Genomic DNA, 8,204 nt, shown 5'->3' on the forward strand with positions numbered 1-8,204 from the left:
TGTCTGTTCTGGTCCTGTCTGTTTGGTGTTCTGTATGCTTCTTGTATTTGAATGGGAAATACCTTGATCCAGGCTCTTCTGGCTTTCATAGTTTGCATTGAAAAGTCAGCTGTGATCCTAATGGGTTTTCCTTTATATGTGACTTGTTGTTTCTCTTTTGCAGCTTTCAGTGTTGTCTCTGTTTTATATGTTTAGTGTTTTTACTATAATGCACGTGGAGAGTTTCTTTTCTGGTCCTGTCTGTTTGGTGTTCTATATGTTTCTTGTATTTGTATGGGCATGTCTTTCTTTAATTTTGGGAAATTTTCTTCCATGATTCTGTTGAAGTCTTGTGCTGCTTAATTTTTTCATAATCTTTTCTTGAGTGGTCTAGTTCATCCACTTTGTCTTCCAGTCTTGATACTCTGTTTTCCATTTTGTTCATCCTATTGGTGATGCTTTCTCCTGTCATTTCTAATTGGCTTATTGGGTGTTTCACTTCCTTCTTCATTTCAGCCTGAGTATTCTTCAATATTTCTAACTCTTTTCTGAATTCATTCAGAAGTTTATCCCTTTCTTCCTTCAGTTCTTTGATTTCTTTTATTGTGTGTTCTTTAAATTCACTGAATTCTTTTATCATGTTTATAATTGTTCTTTAGAGTCATGTCCTGCATTTTCTCTAGGGCGTTCTCATTGTACTCCTCTAGAGGACTATTGGTATTTGGTGGGGATATGTTATTTTGGTTTTTCATGTTATTATTTTTTCTCTGTGATTTTGACATGTGAATTTCTTTTGTAGTTTCTGATTCTTGTGTGAGACTCAGGCCTTCAAGTGTGGGTCTGCTTCTTTTTGTGAACTTTATGTGTCTTTGCAGTTTAATTTGGGGGCATGAAAGCCTGGTTCGTCTAAGCTGCTGGTTCTCTCTTTTGATTTTATATTGGAGTGGCCAGATTGCTTTTGTCTTCAGGAGTTCCCACAGAGGCCCAATTCAGATGAGGGTCAGATGTATTCAGGCTTTCTCCTAAGGTCTGAATCCCTCCAGGAAAGATTTTGGCCTCAGGAATTTGGGGGTTGGACTGGCCGGGGAGCCTGGCCCAGAAAAGATGCTGGTCTAGGGCAGCTGGTGGCCATGCCATCCAGAGATGCAAAGGCAGATGGAGCGGGAAGAGGCCCAAGACTCCTGGGGACTGCACTGAGGAGCTGTGTTGGTCCTGGAGACAGGCCTGTGGGTAGGAGAGAGGCCTCTGTAGCTTTCTTTTTGTGGTGTCTTTACCTGGTTTTGGTATTAGAGTAATGCTGGCTTCAAAGGAGGTATTTGTAAGTTCTCCTGTTTCTATCTTTTCAAAAAATTTAAGTAGCATTGGTTGCAGATTTTCTTCAAAAGTCTGTAAAATTGTGCTATGAATCCATCTACGTCTGGGCTTGTTTTAGTTGGGAGCTTTTGCATTACTGAGTCAATTTCCTTGTTTTTTATGGGTCTCTTTCCGTTGTTGATCTCTTCCTGGTTTAAATTGGTGGTTCCATTGAATTTTGAAATTCATCAATTTTGTTCAGTTTCAAATTGAATAGAGTAAAGGCTTTTAAAGTATTCTGTCATCATGTTCTGGATCCTTTTGGTGTCTGTTATGATGCTTCCCTTTTTCTCTCTGATTTTGTTGATTTGGGTTTGCTCTTTCTTTCTTTTGATTAGCTGGCTTAAGGTTCTGTCTACCATGTTTATCTTCTCAAAGAACAAAGTCTTAGTTTCAGTGATTGTTGTATTGTTTTCCTTGTTTCTGTTTTATGGATTTCTGCTATTATTTTTATTACTTATTCTCATCTGCTGGGTTTGGGTTTTGTTTGTTTGTTTTTGCTATACCTGATTCCTGAGTTGTAACATTAAGTCATTAATTTGTGCTCTTTCTAATTTTTTTAAATACACTTAGAGCTATAAACTTCACTCTTAGAAATGCTTTTAATGTGTCCCAGAGATTTTGTTGTGCTGTATTTTAATTTTCATTAAGTTCCAGGAATACTTTGATTTCTTTCTTAATTACTTCTTTGACCCACTCATTCAGGAGTGAGTTGTTTAATCTCCAGGAATTCGTGTAATTACTAGAGCTTCCCTGCTATTGTTTTAAGCTTTACTGGCTTGTGGTCTGATGGAATACATAATTGTTTTAATTTTTTGTATTTACTGTGGTTTGTTTTGTATACCAGTATATGGTCTATTTTAGAGAAACTTCCATGGGCTGTTGGGTTGAATGTGTATTCTTTGGTGCTTGGGTGGAATATTCTGTAGATGTCTGTTATGTCCATTTAATGTATGATTTCATTTAATTCAGATGTTTCCTTGTTTATTCTTCACACAGTTGACCCATCTCCTGGAGGCAGGGGGTTATTAAAGTCACCTACTATTTCTGAGTTGGGATTAATCGGTGTCTTGAGATTCAGTAGTGTTGTTTTTATGAAATTTGATGCACCAGAGTGAACATATGTTCAAGATTGTAATGTCATCTTGGTCGATTGTTCCCTTGATTAGAATGAAGTGACCATCTTTATCTCTTCTGATTAACTTTAATTTGAAGTCTATCTTGTCAGATATTAGAAGTATAATGCCTGATTGTTGCTTAGTGCCATTAGTTTGGAATACTTTTTTCCCATCCTTTCACTCTAAGGTCCTGCCTATTCTTGAAAGTAAGTTAAGTTTCTTGAAGACAAAAAAAGATGAATTTTGTTTTCTTAATCTATTGAATTACTCTGTCTTTTTGCTGGGGAGTTGACTCCATTGATATTTAAAGTTATTATTGAAAGATGTGTATTGCTCACTGTCATTTTCTTCTCTGTTCATGGTCTTAGTCCTATTGTGTGTTTCTGTAATTATACATTTATTTGTTTTATTTCTACAGCGTCTTGGGTATGGTCACTAACTTATTTGGCATTTTGTATTACTTTGAGCATTATCTGTAGGGCTGGTGTTGTGGACATGAATTCTTTCAGTCTATTTGTATTATTGAAGGTTTTTCTTTTCCCTTCTAGTATGATAGCCAGTTTTGCTGGGTAAAGTATTCTGGGTTGGCATCTATGATCATTGAATACTTTGCTCCATGTTCTTCTGGCTTTTATAGCTTGTATTAAAATGTCAGCTGTAATTCTGATGGTTTTTCTTTAAAGTTGTTGAATTCTTTGATTATGTTTATGATTGTTCTTTTAAAATTCTCTGTCCTGGTGTTCCTCGGGGTCATTCTCATTATAGAACACTTCTATAGGCCTGGTGGGATTTGGTGGGGACATATTGTCTTGGTTTTTCATATTATTTATGTTTTTGTGTTGTGACTTGGGTATATGAATTTATTTTGTTGGTTGTGTGTTTTATATAAAATTCTAGCCTGCCTTCGGTAAGTTGAAATTTGGTTCTGTTTTTGTTGTTGATGTAACTTGGTGTCCTTTTGATTGGGTCTAAATAAGTAGTTGATCTGTGCTTCAGAGTCTCATCTTTGATTTTTTTAATCAAAGAACAGTTCCAGGCTGCCTGGACAGGAGCTCTCATGCAGAGCACAGGGGCCTAGGCCCAAGGAGCTAGTTGCTCACTAGGCTAGTCATACCTCTCCTAGTGCTGCAGTGGGGTGGGGTATGCCTCAAAGTATTTTTATGTTCTGCATTAAATTCATTGATTTTCTTATGTTAAAACATCCTTACATTTCTAGTATGAAAATAACTTTATTACTGTGTGTGATTATTGTAATGTGTTAGTGAATTCTGTTTGTACAGATGTTACTGAGGACTTTTTTTGTCTATTATTATCAGGATTTTAATTCAATTTTTTTCTTTTTCTGTTGTGTCCTCCTGTTTTGTTGTCAAGGTAACCATGGCTTTATAAAATGAGTTAAGTAGTGGCTAGTTCCTTTCTAATGTATGGGATTGTTTGAGGAGCACTGATATTTTTTTCTTCCTGAAAGACCTGTTAGGGTTCATGAGTGAATCTATCCAATCTTAGGGTTTTTATTTGGGGAAGATTCTTACTGCAGCTTGAATTTTATTGACAATTATAGAGCTGTTCAAAATTTCTATATTCTCTTATTTTATTTATGTATTTTTGTCTTTATAAGACAGGATCTGTCTGTAGCCCTAGCTGTCCTGAAACTCAATATGCAGACCAGGCTGGCCTCAGTCTCAGAGAGATTCACCTGTCTCTGCTTCCTGTATGTTGGGATTAAAGGCATGCACCACCATGCCTGGTATATATTCTCTTAAATATACATATAGTGCTTATCTGATTTTATCCCCAACTAATTGGAGTACAGTTTTTCAGAGAATTCTCTAACAATCCTCTGATTGCACTGATATCTTCTGCAGCGTTCCCCCTTTCAACTCTAATTTTATTAAGCAGGATCTTTATTTTTGTTAGTTTGTCTAAAGTTTGGTGAAGCTTGTTTACCTTTTCAAACAACCATATTGTTGTTTCATTAGTTCTTTGTAATATTCATTTTGTGTCCATTTAATTAATTTTGACTACTTTTATCATTTTATTATTTTTATTTCATTACTTCCTGTGATGTCTCTCAGATAGTTTCATGCATGTCCTCATAACTGTTTAAAATATATTGTTCAGTATCAGTGTGCTTGTATAGCTTCTGTAGTTTTCCTTGATTGCTGGGTTTATATCATTATGACTAGATGAATTTATTTCAGTATTTTTGTATAGTTTTTAAATTGTGACCTAAATTATGATCTCTGTTACAAAAACTTTCATGGGACATTAATAATAATATGTATTATGTAACTGTTGGCTTGAATAACATTTAGATATTTGAATAGCATTTAGGCCATTTGATCTATGGTGTAATTTAACCACAAAATTTTGGGGAAAAGTATCTGGATGATCTGTCTGTTGAATAATGTGGGTTATTGAAACCTCTCACTACTACAGTATCAGGATCCATATGTCCCTGTACATCTAGTGGTGGTTTTTATTAAATTAGGCATGCTAAGCTTTGATGCATATATATTTTAAATTTTTAAAACTTCTTGTTCTTTTTGTTTATTAAGTAACGGCTTATTTTATGTCTTATGACAAATTTTAATTTTCCATCTACATATGTGGGTTATTGAAACCTCTCACTACTACAGTATCAGGATCCATATGTCCCTGTACATCTAGTGGTGGTTTTTATTAAATTAGGCATGCTAAGCTTTGATGTATATATATTTTAAATTTTTAAAACTTCTTGTTCTTTTTGTTTATTAAGTAACGGCTTATTTTATGTCTTATGACAAATTTTAATTTTCCATCTACATTTGCAAATATGCATATCTCTATTTGTGACTACTTTCATATTCTGCCATATATATATGTGTGTGTGTGTGTGTGTGTGTGTGTGTGTGTGTGTGTGTGTGTGTGTATAGTACTGGATAACTTTAGTTATCAACTTGACGCACCTGGATAGAAGAAGCCACAACTGGAGAATTTCTTCCATTGGACTGGCCTATGGCCATGTCTATGGGGCATCTTCTTGATTTTTGAGTGATGTGTGAGGGCCCAGCCCACTGTGGGTGGTGCCACCCTGGGCAGGTTGTTCTGTATTCTATTAAAAAGCAGGCTGAGAATGGGCCAAGGGAGCAAACCAGTAAGCAGCGTTCCTCCATGGCCTGGGCTTCAGCTCCTGCTTCCAGGTTCCTGCCTTGAATTCCTATCATGGGTTCTCTCAGTGATGCAATGTGACCCAGGAAATGTGAGTTAAATAAACCACTTCCTCCCCAAGTTCGTATTGGCCAGAGTGTTTTGTCACTGCAATTCAAAGAAAACTAGAGCAACATACATATCATATACTTGATATATATGTATATATTACATTCATTTATTTTCAGCCTGTTTGTGTCTTTACTGGTGTGATATGTTTATTGCAGAAAACAATTGGTTTCATATTTCATTGCCTCCAATCAGCAGAATGCATCTTCTAGTTGCAGAGTTAAGACCACATCTATGTAGGGTAATTATTGAAATATGTACTCATTCTTATAATTATGTTGGTTGATTTGAATGCTGTTTTTCTTTCTCTCTTACTAATCTTGGGCATTTACACTTTATTGAGTTCAACATGTCTGATTCTTTTCTAATTGCCTTTTTTTCATCTATTTCTTATGAAATGTGTCCTTTCATCTCTATATTTGTGTAAGGTTTCTTTAAATATCTTCAGTGATATCTACTTTAGGGTGATGAATTGCTTTAATTTCTGAATATTTTGGAATGTTTCATTTCATCAACACTTTGAGAGATAACTCTGGCCACCCCACATGTTTCCATGCCATAAACTTGTCTCTTCACCCAATTCACCAGTTCTGTTTCTGCTTTGTGTAAATAATAAAAAGTGCTGGGTGTTTCTAATACACCACTTCCTTCACCAAAATATTATGAAATTACAACTGCTTTTGGAAAGGACAATTGAAGCCAAAGATTGTAGTGATCATAGTTTGAAATCAAAAGATCACAGATCACTCCATTGTAGAAGACATTAACAAAATTCCTGGAGATATTAGGGGCTGTAAATTCAAAAGTAACTCAAGAATTTGGGTGACTCATGAGACTTATTCAGTATAAGACCATCCATCTTAGGCATTGGAGAAAGCTTTCAGCCAGAGTTGTAGGCTGTAAGTAGGATAGATGTTTGGAGGGCTGAAGAGTTCACAGAGTTCAATGAATCAAGTCTGATTTACCTGAAATTTAATCAGGAGTCTTGGGAACAAATACACGAAAATAAGCTTTTCAATTCAGAGCAAAGTCCATAGGGAAATGATGTAGTCAGGGTTGGAAAACACAAGAGGGAAATATACATAATGCACAGAGGTACAGATTTAAATACCTCCCCTGCCTTTGTCTCAGCAGGTGCAACATTGTTGTGGGTAGGACATGCTTGCTCCCTTTAAGTCTCCATCTGTGTTGGTAACAGATGCTTGACCTCATCCTCCTGTCGTGTCTGGAACCTATCTTGAGTCCTTTATTCAACCATCCAAGGGAAAAATAGGATTTCCAGTTAGGGTCAGAAGCCCTACGCAGGTGAGTCCAAGGGCTCAGAGGTATAGCAGGAAAGGTTCTGAGATATCAAATGCTAGAACACTCAGCTAAGGTCACCTGAGAGCCAATCCAACCTGGCCTAGAACTTAGAGTTGGCTGTGGCTGCTTGCTGACTTATTTGAATAATCGTTGATACATGCATTAATTCATTGATTAATTTAGCTTGTGTTCTGAATAGAGACGCTAGCACTGAATTCCAGAATGCAAGGTTGGCTTTTGACAATGAAGTGATGGCGGCGGCAGCCAGATATGAGAGGGACTGAGAGGAGGAGTTCAGTCTCAGTGGAGCCCTGTCTAAGGAGCTTCTTAATAAACATTTTGGTAAAGAGAAGTATTTCCTTAACTGAGGAGGGCCATGCAGCTAAGTAAGGATATTCCTTATTTCTGAGATGGAAGACCAGTTTAATTTGCTTATTTTTAACCGGCTCCAGCAATGTTTCAGGGATATTTTTCAGTTTAGGATTGTTCTGTTTACTTTGGACTTATATTTGAGGCACAAAAGTTTAAAATTTTGTTCTGTGAAGTGTGTCTCTCTTCTTCTGTCTGAGTTTCTTCCTGCGTTCTGCTCATGAACCCTACTCATAGCTTTTGATGTTCCTTCAAAATGCAGAGTTGGTCTTCACAGAATTCTTTACTTACTCTTTTTGCAGTATGTTAGTGGGAGGACTAGTATGATCTTACACGAGATTGTTACATTTCCAGTTTTTATTCATATATTTAAGCTTTTATGATGAAATCTAATACAAACTTATCATGTATTTAATTTCCAAATACACTGAGGCACAATTCCCAATTAAATTAACAAAGTTACTGAGCATGAACCATATACCACAATGTGTAAGGAATATTATGATGTGTGCAGGTTACTGCTGATTCAGGTATCAATGCCCTTGAAAATATTAAATTATAGGGATTGTATATGTTCCTTCACTTAATGTTAATGTGCTATTTGATTTTGTTTAATAAAAATATTTTGGGGGCTGGAGAGATGGCTCAAAGATTAAGAGCACTGACTGCTCTTGTGGTTGACCCGGGTTCGATTCCCAGCAACCACAAGGCGGCTACAAACCATCCTTAACTCCAGTTGCAGGGGAATCCGATGCCCTCTTCTGACCTCCGCAGCATTGCACATCATGGATGCACTCACATACATGCAGGCAATACACTCATACA

Source organism: Nannospalax galili, unplaced genomic scaffold (genome assembly GCF_000622305.1).
Source record: "Nannospalax galili isolate Female #2095 unplaced genomic scaffold, S.galili_v1.0 scaffold788, whole genome shotgun sequence".
Lineage (NCBI taxonomy): Eukaryota > Metazoa > Chordata > Mammalia > Rodentia > Spalacidae > Nannospalax > Nannospalax galili.